This window comes from Ranitomeya variabilis, chromosome 4 (assembly GCF_051348905.1).
Source record: "Ranitomeya variabilis isolate aRanVar5 chromosome 4, aRanVar5.hap1, whole genome shotgun sequence".
Taxonomy (NCBI): domain Eukaryota; kingdom Metazoa; phylum Chordata; class Amphibia; order Anura; family Dendrobatidae; genus Ranitomeya; species Ranitomeya variabilis.
In genome coordinates this window covers 526,844,942-526,858,327 of record NC_135235.1, presented here as the reverse complement: position 1 = coordinate 526,858,327, position 13,386 = coordinate 526,844,942, and the positions used below count along the sequence as shown (strand labels likewise).

The following is a 13,386-nucleotide window of genomic DNA, read 5'->3' as shown; positions in this document are numbered from 1 at the left end:
ATGAAATGCTCTAAAATTTCCTGGTAGATGGCTGTGCTGACTTTGGTCTTGATAAAATACAGTGGACTTACACCAGCAGATGACATGGCTCCCCAAACCATCACTGATTGTGGAAACTTCACACTAGATCTCAAGGGACCTTGATTTCCAAATGAAGTGCAAAATTTACTTTTATCTGAAAACAACACCTTGGACCACTGAGCAACAGTCCAGTTCATTTTCTCCTTGGCCCACGTAAGACGCTTCTGGCGTTGTCTATTGGTCATGAGTGGCTTCACACAAGGAATGTGACACTTGTAGCCCATGTCCTGGATACATCTGTGTGTGGTGGCTCTTGAAGCAATGACTCCAGCAGCAGTCCACTCCTTGTGAATCTCCCCAAATTTTTGAATGGCCTTTTCTTAACAATCCTTTCAAGGCTGTGGTTGTCCCGGTTGCTTGTGCACCTTTTTCAACCACACTTTTCCCTCCCTCTCAACTTTCCATTAATATGCTTGGATATAGCACTCTGTAAACAGCCAGCTTCTTTAGCAATGACCTTTCGTGGCTTACCCTTCTTGTGGACGGTGTCAATGACTGCCTTCTGGACATCTGTCAATTCAGCAGTCTTCTCCATGATTGTGGAGCCTACTGAAACACAGGAAGGGACCTTTTTAAATGCTTAGGAAGCCTTTACAGGTTTTTTTTGTTAATTATTCTAATTTACTGAGACAATGACTTTGGGGTTTTTATTGGCTGTAAACCATAATCATCAACTTTAACAGAAATAAACACTTGAAATAGATCACTCTGTCTGTAATGACTATATAATGAGTTTCACTTTTTGTATTGAAAAACGGAAAAAATAACTTTTTGATGATATTCTAATTTTGGGACAAGCACCTGTATATTGACAAAATGTATGTCAAAAGGAAACCTCTCTGGCATAAGTTTGTCAATTATATTGGTACATTTGGAGAACTTCCCAGTGTATATGAAAACGTGACCCAAAAATGTATTATGAATTTAGGCTCGAGTATTTACTGAAACTTTACCCCCTTAATGACTGCTGATACGCCTTTTAACGGTGGCAGTTACTTATTCAACAGCGCTGCTTTTTAACTGTGCTGAGAAATAAGTGTATAATGCCCCTGAGCATTGGAAATTCTCTGGGGTCTCGGCTACCGGGGGTAGCTGAGACCCCAGAGAACATGATTCGGTTTGGTTTTTACCAACCCCAGGATCAAAGGAGAGAGAAATTGCGTCCCCCGATCCCCCCCCCGGTACCTCCAGTGTCCCTGGACCATGCTCTGTCTTCCCTCGGTCCTGTGCCCCGGCGTCTTTCCTGGGAAGAAAATGGTGGGCGCATGCACAGTGCGCCTGCCAAGATCTGCTGGCCGGCACCCGGCAACAATAGGATTTTTTTTTTCCTATTTGTTTATTTTGATAACTGTGATAGACCCTATCACAGTGATCAAAATAAAAAAAATAGTAAATCAAACCCCCTTTATCACCCCCCTTAAGTAAAAATAATAAAATTAAAAGCATGTATTTATTTCCATTTTTCCATTAGGGTTAGGGTTGCGCTAGGGTTAGGGTTAGGCTATGATTAGGGTTGGGGATAGGGTTGGGATTAGGGGTGTGTTGGGGTTAGGGTTGGGGTTAGGGTTGGGATTAGGGTTAGGGGGTGTGTTAGGGTTAGAGTTGTGGTTAGGGTTATGGTTAGGGTTGTGATTAGGGTTAGGGGTGTGTAGGGGTTAGGGTTGTGGTTAGGGTTATGGTTAGGGGTGTGTTGGGGTTAGGGTTGGAGTTAAAATTGGGGGTTTCCACTGTTTAAGTGCATCAGGGGGTCTCCAAATGTGACATGGCGCCACCAATGATTCCAGCCAATTTTGCGTTCAAAAAGTCAAATGGTGCTCCCTCCCTTCTGAGCTCTGCCATGCGCCCAAACAGTGGATTTCACCCACACACGGGGTATTGGCATACTCAGGAAAATTGCACAACAAATTTTATGGTTCATTTTCTCCTGATGAAAATCAAAAATTTTGGTTCCAAATTAAATTTTTTGTGAAAAAAGTAAAATGTTCATTTTGTCCTTCCACATTGCGTTAGTTCTCGTGAAGCACCTGAAGGGTTCATAATATGGTTTTGCGTACCTTGAGGGGTGCAGTTTTTAGAATTGTGTTACTTTTGGTATTTACTGTTATATTGACAACCCAAACTCACTTAAAATGTGAGGTGGTCCCTAAAAAAAATGGTTTTGTAAATTTTGTTGGAAAAATGAGAAATTGCTGGTCAAATTTTAACCCTTATAACGTCTTAACAAAAAAAAGTATATTCCCAAAATTGTGCTGATGTAACGTAGACGTGTGGGAAATGTTATTTATTAACTATTTTGTGTGATATGACTCTCTGATTTAAGGGTACAAAAATTAAAAGTTTGAAAATTCCAAAATGTTTGCCAAATTTCCATTTTTTTCAGAAATAAACAAGTTATATCGAATACATTTTTACCACTATCATGAAGTACAATATGTCATGAAAAAAAAATCTCAGAATCAGTGGGATATGTTGAAGTGTTCCAGAGCTATAACTTCATAAAGTGACAGTGGTCAGAATAGTAAAAATTGGCTTGGTCACTAAGTACCTAATTGGCTCTGTCACTAAGGGGTTAAACCATAATTACCGTATGTCAGCAACATATATTATACCAGGCAGCAGTTTGCTAAATTGCAGTTTTCAGGTAGAAAAACATATTTGTTTTTAGTTACAATTTATTGTGTATTGTCATCGATCCATGAAATGTAGTAAACTTTTACATTTTAGATGTGGCTTAATCACTTGGCTATCTCCTGCTTTACACTCATCTTGGTCACTTGTTTTTCTTAGTCCGCAACTCCCATCATCCTGCTGTGTTCCAGACACTTCTCTAACACACAATGGATTAAGGTACTGCATGTATGTCTTGGTGATGTTGGCACATTTGTTTACCTAAAAAAAAAAAAGGGCAACTTAAATAGTAGCCATATTGTAAAGATTAGTCTTTGCAAATCCGCATCTAAATTCTAAGGGTATGTGTCCACGTTCAGGATTGCATCAGGATTTGGTCAGGATTTTCCATCAGTATTTGTAAGCCAAAACCAGGAGTGGAACAATAATGGTATGTGTCCACGGTCAGTAAACGCTGCTTGTTTGACGCTGCGCAGAGCTGCAGCGTCAAACACGCAGCGTCCAGATGTTCCAGCATAGTGGAGGGGATTTTATGAAATCCCGTGTCCACTATGCGTGGAAACACGCATCCGACTTCCCTGCGACTCCGGACATGCTGCGCGTCTTTTCAGATCGCAGCATGTCCGTGCTACCTGCGGCGACGCTGCGTCGCCGCAAGTAATATCACAGGGCGCTATGCGAGGGTGCAATGATCCCCGATGGGTACAGTTAACACATCCGGCATCATCGCGTCCCAGAAAGGGGGCGGGGCTTAGCGCCGAGCGGCTTCGCCGCTCCGGCGATACCGCCGGCCATCCTGACCGTGGACACGTACCCTTAGAGGAAAAGTATAATAGAAACATATGCTCCACTTCTGCATTTATCACCCACTCCTGGTTTTGGCTTACAAATACTGATGTAAAATCCTGACCAAATCCTGATGCAATCCTGAACGTGGACACATACCCTAAAAGTCTGCCAATATCTTATCTCACATGTAAAACACTTTGTACACAAGCTGCTATGAAAGAGGCTATAGTTGCGCTGCTAATTGTTGTCATGTCTATCCATGTCAAAATAAGTTAGAAAATATTATGGCAAAATCTGAGCCTAGTTCAATAGTCTCTTTGCACAATCTCTATTACTCATAACCTTAAATATGGAGCCCATAACCTGTTAATTATACAGCTCTGGCAAAAATTATGAGACCACCACATCAAAACCCTGTCATGGGCAGCCCAATCTCCTTACCTGAACCCCAATGAAAACCTCTGGAATGTAATCAAGAGTATGATGGATAGTCACAAGCCATCAAACAAAGAAGAACTGCTTACATTTTTGCGCCAGGAGCAGTGTGAAAGACTGGTGGAAAGCATGCCGAGACGCATGAAAGCAGTTTTTAAAAATCATAGTTACCGTATATACTCGAGTATAAGCCGACCCGAGTATAAGCCGACCCCCCTAATTTTGCCACAAAAAACTGGGAAAACTTATTGACTCGAGTATAAGCCTAGGGGGGAAAATGCAGCAGCTACCGGTAAATGTCAAAAGTAATAACAGATACCAATAAAAGTAAAATTAATTGAGACATCAGTAGGTTAAGTGTCTTTGAATATCCATATTGAATTAGGAGCCCCATATAATGCTCCATACTGTTCATTATGGCCCCATAAGATGTTCCATATTAAAATATGCCCCATATAATCCTGCATAAAGGTTAATAAAGGCCCCATAAGATGCTCCATAGACACATTTGCCCAATATAATGCTGCACAAATGCTGATTATGGCCCCATAAGATGCTCTATAAAGATATTTGCCCCTTATAGTGCTGCACAAACGTTATGGCCCTATAAGATGCTCCATACAGACACTTGCCCCATATGCCGTAGTGCCCTACAAACGTTAATTATGGCCCCATACAGACACTTGCCCCATATAGTGCTGCACAAACATTATGCCCCTATATAGTGCTGCAGAAACGTTATGGCCCCATATAGTGCTGCACAAACGTTATGGCCCCATATAGTGCTGCAGGAATGTTATGGCCCCATATAGTGCTGCACAAACGTTATGGCCCCATATAGTGCTGCAGGAATGTTATGGCCCCATATAGTGCTGCAGAAACGTTATGGCCCCATATAGTGCTGCAGAAACGTTATGGCCCCATATAGTGCTGCAGAAACGTTATGGCCCCATATAGTGCTGCAGAAACGTTATGGCCCCATATAGTGCTGCACAAACGTTATGGCCCCATATAGTGCTGCAGGAATGTTATGGCCCCATATAGTGCTGCAGGAACGTTATGGCCCCATATAGTGCTGCAGGAATGTTATGGCCCCATATAGTGCTGCAGGAATGTTATGGCCCCATATAGTGCTGCAGGAATGTTATGGCCCCATATAGTGCTGCAGGAATGTTATGGCCCCCATATAGTGCTGCAGGAACGTTATGGCCCCATATAGTGCTGCAGGAACGTTATGGCCCCATATAGTGCTGCAGGAACGTTATGGCCCCATATAGTGCTGCAGGAACGTTATGGCCCCATATAGTGCTGCAGGAACGTTATGGCCCCCATATAGTGCCGCAGGAATGTTATGGCCCCATATAGTGCTGCAGGAACGTTATGCCCCCATATAGTGCTGCAGAAACATTATGGCCCCATATAGTGCTGCAGGAATGTTATGGCCCCATATAGTGCTGCAGGAACGTTATGGCCCCATATAGTGCTGCAGGAACGTTATGGCCCCATAGATGCTCCATACAGACACTTGCCCCATTTGCTGCGATAAAAAAAAAAAAATCGCATACTCACCTCTCCGTCGCTCAGGCCCCCGCACTTTCAATAGTCACCTGCTCCTCGTATCGGGCGCCGATCTGTCTCCAGCACAGACGTTCAGCAGAGGGCGCGCACTGACCACGTCACCGCGCCCTCTGACCTCAGCGTCACTGCTGGAGACAGATCGGCGCCCGGAACGAGGAGCAGGTGACTATCGCGCAGCGCTGCGCTCCCCTCCCCGTATACTCACCTGGTCCTGCCGCTGTGTAGATCCTGCTTCCCCGACACCGCAGCGCTTCATCCTGTACTCAGCGGTCACATGGTACCGCTGATTACAGTAATGAATAGGCGGCTCCACCCCTATGGGAGGTGGAGCCGAATATTCATTTACTGTAATGAGCGGGACCATGTGACCGCTGAGTACAGGAAGAAGCTGCTGCTGCCGGCGCCGGGGAAGCAGGGACCGCGCCTGGACTAGGTGAGTATTTTTAGACAGCCCCCGCTCCCCCTCCCCTGCCGACCCCCGGTATGACTCGAGTATAAGCCGAGAGGGGCAATTTCAGCCCAAAAAAGTGGGCTGAAAATCTCAGCTTATACTCGAGTATATACGGTATTCCACAAAATATTGATTTCTGAGCTCTGTTATGACCCCAATGGCAGAGGGTCTCAGAAATAAATACTAAGTCTGCAAACACAAAAAACCAGCTCATAGGGCAGTGGTAACTGGGCTGACCGTATATCTAATCCTAGCACCACAAATAGCAGCAGCCGGGGAACGTGCCTACGTTGGTTCTAGACGTCTCGCGCCAGCCGGAGAACTAACTAACCCTAGAAGGGAAAAGATAGACCTTTCTTGCCTCCAGAGAAAAGACCCCAAAAGTTGGATACAAGCCCCCAACAAATAATAACGGTGAGGTAAGAAGAAAAGACAAACGTAAGAATGAACTAGGTATTTAGCAAAGAGAGGCCCACTGACTAATAGCAGAATATAGTAAGATGACTTATACGGTCAGCAAAAACCCTATCAAAATTTCCACGCTGGATATTCAAGAACCCCCGAACCGTCTAACGGCCCGGGGGGAGAATACCAGCCCCCTAGAGCTTCCAGCAAAATCAGGAATCACATATAGTACAAGCTGGACAAAAAATAAGAGCAATGCAAATAACCAAAAAACAAGGAAGCAAGACTTAGCTTAATTTAGCAAGAACCAGGATCAGCAGACAGGAGCAAACAGAAAGATCTGATTACAACGATGCCAGGCACCAGACTGAGAATTCAGGAAGTTAATATAGCAACACCCCTGGACTAACGACCCAGGTGGGTGCCAAACTGAGGAAAGACAATCCCAGAGTCATATCACTAGTGACCACAAGAGGGAGCCAAAAAAGTCTAATTCACAACAGTACCCCCCCTTTAAGGAGGGGTCACCGAACCCTCACCAAGACCACCAGGGCGATCAGGATGAGCAGCGTGAAAGGCCCGAACTAAATCGGCCGCATGCACATCAGAGGCAACCACCCAGGAATTATCCTCCTGACCATAGCCCTTCCACTTGACCAGATACTGAAGCCTCCGCCTGGAGAGACGAGAATCCAAGATCTTCTCCACCACGTACTCCAACTCGCCCTCAACCAACACCGGAGCAGGAGGCTCAACAGAAGGAACCACAGGTACAACGTACCGCCGCAACAAAGACCTATGGAACACGTTGTGAATGGCAAACGACACCGGAAGATCCAAGCGAAAGGACACAGGATTAAGAATTTCCAATATCTTGTAAGGACCGATGAAGCGAGGCTTAAATTTAGGAGAGGAGACCTTCATAGGAACAAATCGAGAAGACAGCCATACCAAATCCCCAACACGAAGTCGGGGACCCACACCGCGGCGGCGGTTGGCAAAATGCTGAGCCTTCTCCTGTGACAACTTTAAGTTGTCCACCACATGATTCCAAATCTGCTGCAACCTATCTACCACAGAATCTACCCCAGGACAATCAGAAGGCTCCACATGTCCCGAGGAAAAACGAGGATGGAAACCAGAGTTGCAGAAAAATGGCGAAACCAAAGTAGCGGAACTAGCCCGATTATTAAGGGCAAACTCAGCCAACGGCAAGAAGGTCACCCAATCATCCTGATCTGCAGAAACAAAACACCTCAAATAAGCCTCCAGAGTCTGATTAGTTCGTTCCGTTTGTCCATTAGTCTGAGGATGAAAGGCAGACGAAAACGACAAATCAATGCCCATCTTAGCACAAAAGGATCGCCAGAACCTGGAAACAAACTGGGATCCTCTGTCAGACACGATATTCTCAGGAATGCTGTGTAAACGAACCACATTCTGAAAGAACAAAGGAACCAGATCGGAAGAGGAAGGCAGCTTAGGCAAAGATACCAAATGGACCATCTTGGAAAAGCGATCACATACCACCCAGATGACAGACATGCCCCGAGACACCGGAAGATCTGAAATGAAATCCATGGAAATGTGTGTCCAAGGCCTCTTCGGGACAGGCAAGGGCAAGAGCAACCCGCTGGCACGAGAACAGCAAGGCTTAGCTCGAGCACAAGTCCCACAGGACTGCACAAATGACCGCACATCCCGTGACAAGGAAGGCCACCAAAAGGACCTAGCCACCAAATCTCTGGTGCCAAAAATTCCCGGATGCCCTGCCAACACCGAGGAATGAACCTCGGAAATGACTCTGCTGGTCCACTTATCAGGAACAAACAGTCTGTCAGGTGGACAAGAGTCAGGTCTACCAGCCTGAAATCTCTGCAACACACGTCGCAAATCCGGAGAAATGGCTGACAAGATTACTCCCTCTTTAAGAATACCAACTGGTTCTGCGACTCCAGGAGAGTCAGGCACAAAGCTCCTTGAAAGAGCATCAGCCTTCACATTCTTTGAACCTGGTAAATACGAGACCACAAAGTCAAAACGGGAGAAAAACAATGACCAACGGGCCTGTCTAGGATTCAGGCGTTTAGCAGACTCGAGATACATCAGATTTTTGTGATCAGTCAAGACCATCACACGATGCTTAGCACCCTCGAGCCAATGACGCCACTCCTCAAATGCCCACTTCATGGCCAGCAACTCCCGATTGCCAACATCATAATTCCGCTCAGCAGGCGAAAACTTCCTAGAGAAAAAAGCACATGGTCTCATTACAGAGCAACCAGGGCTTATCTGCGACAAAACGGCCCCTGCCCCAATCTCAGAAGCATCCACTTCAACCTGAAAGGGAAGTGAGACATCAGGCTGACACAAAACAGGCGCTGAAGTAAACCGGCGCTTCAACTCTTGGAAAGCTTCCACGGCTGCAGGAGCCCAGTTAGCAACATCAGAACCTTTCTTTGTCATATCCGTCAAAGGTTTAACAACGCTAGAAAAATTAGCGATAAAACGACGGTAGAAGTTAGCAAAACCCAAGAACTTCTGAAGACTCTTAACTGACGTGGGTTGAGTCCAATCATGAATAGCTCGGACCTTGACTGGGTCCATCTCCACCGCAGAAGGGGAAAAAATAAAACCCAAAAAGGGAACCTTCTGTACTCCAAAGAGACACTTTGAGCCCTTAACAAACAAAGCATTCTCACGCAAGACCTGAAACACCATCCTGACCTGCTCTACATGCGAGTCCCAATCATCAGAAAAAAACAGAATATCATCCAGATAAACAATCATAAATTTATCCAGATACTTCCGGAAAATATCATGCATAAAGGACTGAAACACTGAAGGAGCATTAGAGAGCCCAAAAGGCATCACCAAGTACTCAAAATGACCTTCGGGCGTATTAAATGCAGTTTTCCATTCATCTCCCTGCTTAATGCGCACAAGGTTGTATGCACCACGAAGATCTATCTTGGTGAACCACTTGGCACCTTTAATCCAGGCAAACAAGTCCGACAACAGAGGCAAAGGATACTGAAATTTAACAGTGATTTTATTCAGAAGCCGATAGTCAATACAAGGTCTCAAAGATCTGTCCTTCTTGGCCACAAAAAAGAATCCCGCACCAAGAGGGGAAGAGGATGGACGGATATGCCCCTTCTCCAGAGATTCCTTGATATATGAACGCATTGCGGTATGCTCAGGTACAGACAGATTAAATAGTCTTCCCTTAGGAAATTTACTACCTGGAATCAAATCTATAGCGCAGTCACAGTCCCTATGAGGAGGCAGAGCACTGGACCTGGACTCGCTGAATACATCCTGAAAATCAGACAAATACTCAGGAACTTCCGAAGGAGTAGAGGAAGCAATAGACACCGGTGAGGAATCACCATGAATTCCTGACAGCCCCAACTTGACACAGACATTGCCTTCCAATCCAAGACTGGATTATGGGTCTGTAACCATGGTAGACCCAAAACGACCAAATCATGCATTTTATGCAGAACAAGAAAACGAATCACCTCCCGATGTTCAGGAGTCATACACATGGTTACCTGTGTCCAAAACTGCGGTTTATTTTCCGCCAATGGCGTAGCATCAATACCTCGAAGAGGGGTAGGATTTACCAATGGCTCAAGAACAAAACCACAGCGCCTGGCAAATGACAGATCCATAAGACTCAGGGCAGCACCCGAATCCACAAACGCCATAACAGGGTAGGAAGACAATGAGCAAATTAAAGTCACAGACAAAATAAATTTAGGTTGCAAATTACCAATGGCGACAGGGCTAACAACCCTTGTTAGGCGTTTAGAGCATGCTGATATAACATGTGTAGAATCACCACAGTAAAAACACAACCCATTCTGACGTCTATGATTTTTCCGTTCATTTCTAGTCTGAATTCTATCACATTGCATTAAATCAGGTGTCTGTTCAGACAACACCACCAGAGGATTAGCAGTTTTGCGCTCCCGCAAACGCCGATCAATTTGAATAGCCAGCGCCATGGAATCATTTAGACTTGTAGGAATGGAGAAACCCACCATCAAATTCTTAATGGCTTCAGAAAGGCCATTTCTGAAATTTGCGGCCAGAGCACACTCATTCCACTGAGTAAGCACGGACCATTTCCGAAATTTTTAGCAATACACTTCAGCTTCATCCTGGCCCTGAGAAATAGCCAGCAAGGCTTTTTCTGCCTGAATTTCAAGATTGGGTTCCTCGTAAAGCAATCCGAACGCCAGAAAAAACGCATCAATATTCGCCAATGCCGGATCTCCTGGCGCTAGCGAGAAAGCCCAATCCTGAGGGTTGCCCCGCAAGAAAGAGATAACAATTTTAACTTGCTGAGCTGAGTCTCCAGACGAACGGGGTCTCAGAGATAGAAACAATTTACAATTATTCCTGAAATTCCTAAACTTAAATCAGTCTCCAGAGAACAGTTCAGGAATAGGTATTTTAGGTTCAGACATTGGACTACTGGTAACAAAATCTTGTATGCCCTGCACACGAGCAGCAAGCTGGTCCACACTTGTAATCAAAGTCTGGACATTCATGTCTGCAGCAAGCATAAGCCACTCAGAGGTAAAGGGGAGGAAGAAAGAGAGGGAAAAAAAAAAAACAACTCAGAATTTCCTTTCTTATTATCCCACTTCTGCAATGCATTAAACATTCAATGTAGGCCTGGCATACTGTTATGACCCCAATGGCAGAGGGTCTCAGAAATAAATACTAAGTCTGCAAACACAAAAAACCAGCTCATAGGGCAGTGGTAACTGGGCTGACCGTATATCTAATCCTAGCACCACAAATAGCAGCAGCCGGGGAACGTGCCTACGTTGGTTCTAGACATCTCGCGCCAGCCGGAGAACTAACTAACCCTAGAAGGGAAAAGATAGACCTTTCTTGCCTCCAGAGAAAAGACCCCAAAAGTTGGATACAAGCCCCCAACAAATAATAACGGTGAGGTAAGAAGAAAAGACAAACGTAAGAATGAACTAGGTATTTAGCAAAGAGAGGCCCACTGACTAATAGCAGAATATAGTAAGATGACTTATACGGTCAGCAAAAACCCTATCAAAATTTCCACGCTGGATATTCAAGAACCCCCGAACCGTCTAACGGCCCGGGGGGAGAATACCAGCCCCCTAGAGCTTCCAGCAAAATCAGGAATCACATATAGTACAAGCTGGACAAAAAATAAGAGCAATGCAAATAACCAAAAAACAAGGAAGCAAGACTTAGCTTAATTTAGCAAGAACCAGGATCAGCAGACAGGAGCAACCAGAAAGATCTGATTACAACGATGCCAGGCACCAGACTGAGAATTCAGGAAGTTAATATAGCAACACCCCTGGACTAACGACCCAGGTGGGTGCCAAACTAAGGAAAGACAATACCAGAGTCATATCACTAGTGACCACAAGAGGGAGCCAAAAAAGTCTAATTCACAACAGAGCGCTTCCTGAGTTACAACATTAGTATTGTTGTTTCTAAATTATTTTGAACTTGTTTTCTTTGATTATTTGAAGTCTGAAAGTACTGTTTTTTTTTTTTTAATTTTGACCACTTCTTTTCAGAAAGAAAATACAAAATTTATTGTTTGGAACTTCGGAGACATGTTGTCAGAAGTTTATAGAATAAATGAACAATTTCCATTTTACTCAAAAATATACCTATAAAGAGAAAAATCAGACAAACTGAACATTTTGCAGTGGTCTCTAAATTTTTGCCAGAGCTGTGTCACAAAAATAGAGTAAGGTGTGCCAGTGCTGTAATAACACATAGGGACATTGGGACTGACTGATATTTTCTTTAGTGCTTGGTGTTTTGCGCCTTTTTTGGTTTTAAACAAATTAATCTTTCCATTTGCACCATTTTTATTTTTTAGTCTCTGTTATGTGTTAGCCTGTTTTTATTTTTAGTTCACTACTGTGGACAGGGTTTAGCGTTTTCAGATGTTTTCGCCTAATTATTTGTGACATTTCAAAAAGTCACAAAATTTGTTGTAAATGTACTTCAGTATCCCCCCGGAGTGATTTTATGTACAGAACAACATTTTGCAAAACATGTGACTTTTTGCTCTAAAAAAAACATGAACCATGTGCATCATTTGCCATGAATTCTGCACAAAAAATATCAGCAAATGCAAAAAGAGAAAAGGGATTTAAAAAGGGAAGTGCCGCAATTTTTATTTTTGTATTAATAATTGTTGATTATATAATCAATTCTTTTTAATACAAGATTAAATTCACTGTTTTAATAGTTTCTCTTTTAATTATTATTTTCTGCAGCCATCGGGAGCTGCCATTTGTATTTGCTGGTGTGTAATGACAGATCGCAAATACGGCAGCCCCTGTACATAGGAGTCTGTAGTCACCATCCAACTGCATCTCTTGTATTGTGCTGCCTCCTGCTGTAACATGAGCACTCCCCCTCAGCTGTCCAGGTCACAGCTGTTGGAGGAGATGAGCACCATCTTTGTGCAGCTGGCAGCATATGCTGTGGGCTACACTTTCCGATCTGCAGAGGAGAAGAGCTGCTGGGGTGAGGTGATCGCAGCCTGTGCTGTTCATCGCTCACCGCCGACGTGTTCAGAACACAGCAGGGAAATCATCACGCTGCTGTGCTCTGAACACGTTCACACAGCTCTGCAGTATAAACTAATATATTAGAGCACTGTACTGTATGGAGCACAATATTGGGTACATTATTACTGTGGAGCACTATATGGGGCCATTATACTGTGGGGCGCATTATACTGTGGAGCACTATATGGGGCCATTATACTGTGGAGCAGTATGTGGGGCGCATTATACTGTGGAGCACTATATGGGCACATTATACTGTGGAGAACTATGTGGGGCGCATTATACTGTGGAGCAGTATGTGGGACGCATTATACAGAGGGCAGCAAGACCCTGATGAGCGGTGTGGTTACTGACATCACCACTCATCAGAGACGTCGGGTCTCGCGAAGCACAGTAGGACCAAGAGTAGCTGCTGTTACAGCT

The 13,386-nt window shown here is 44.4% G+C and overlaps 1 long non-coding RNA gene across 1 annotated transcript in view; it reads right to left on the bottom strand.

Annotated features, from left to right (window-relative positions):
• Positions 1 to 2,735: 2,735 nt before the first annotated feature.
• LOC143765535 (uncharacterized) overlaps positions 2,736 to 13,386 on the bottom strand; it is a 39,336-nt gene continuing 28,685 nt past the window's right edge. The window contains exon 2 of the long non-coding RNA XR_013213412.1: positions 2,736 to 2,970. This is a non-coding gene — a long non-coding RNA (uncharacterized LOC143765535). The remainder of the gene's footprint in view (positions 2,971 to 13,386) is intronic.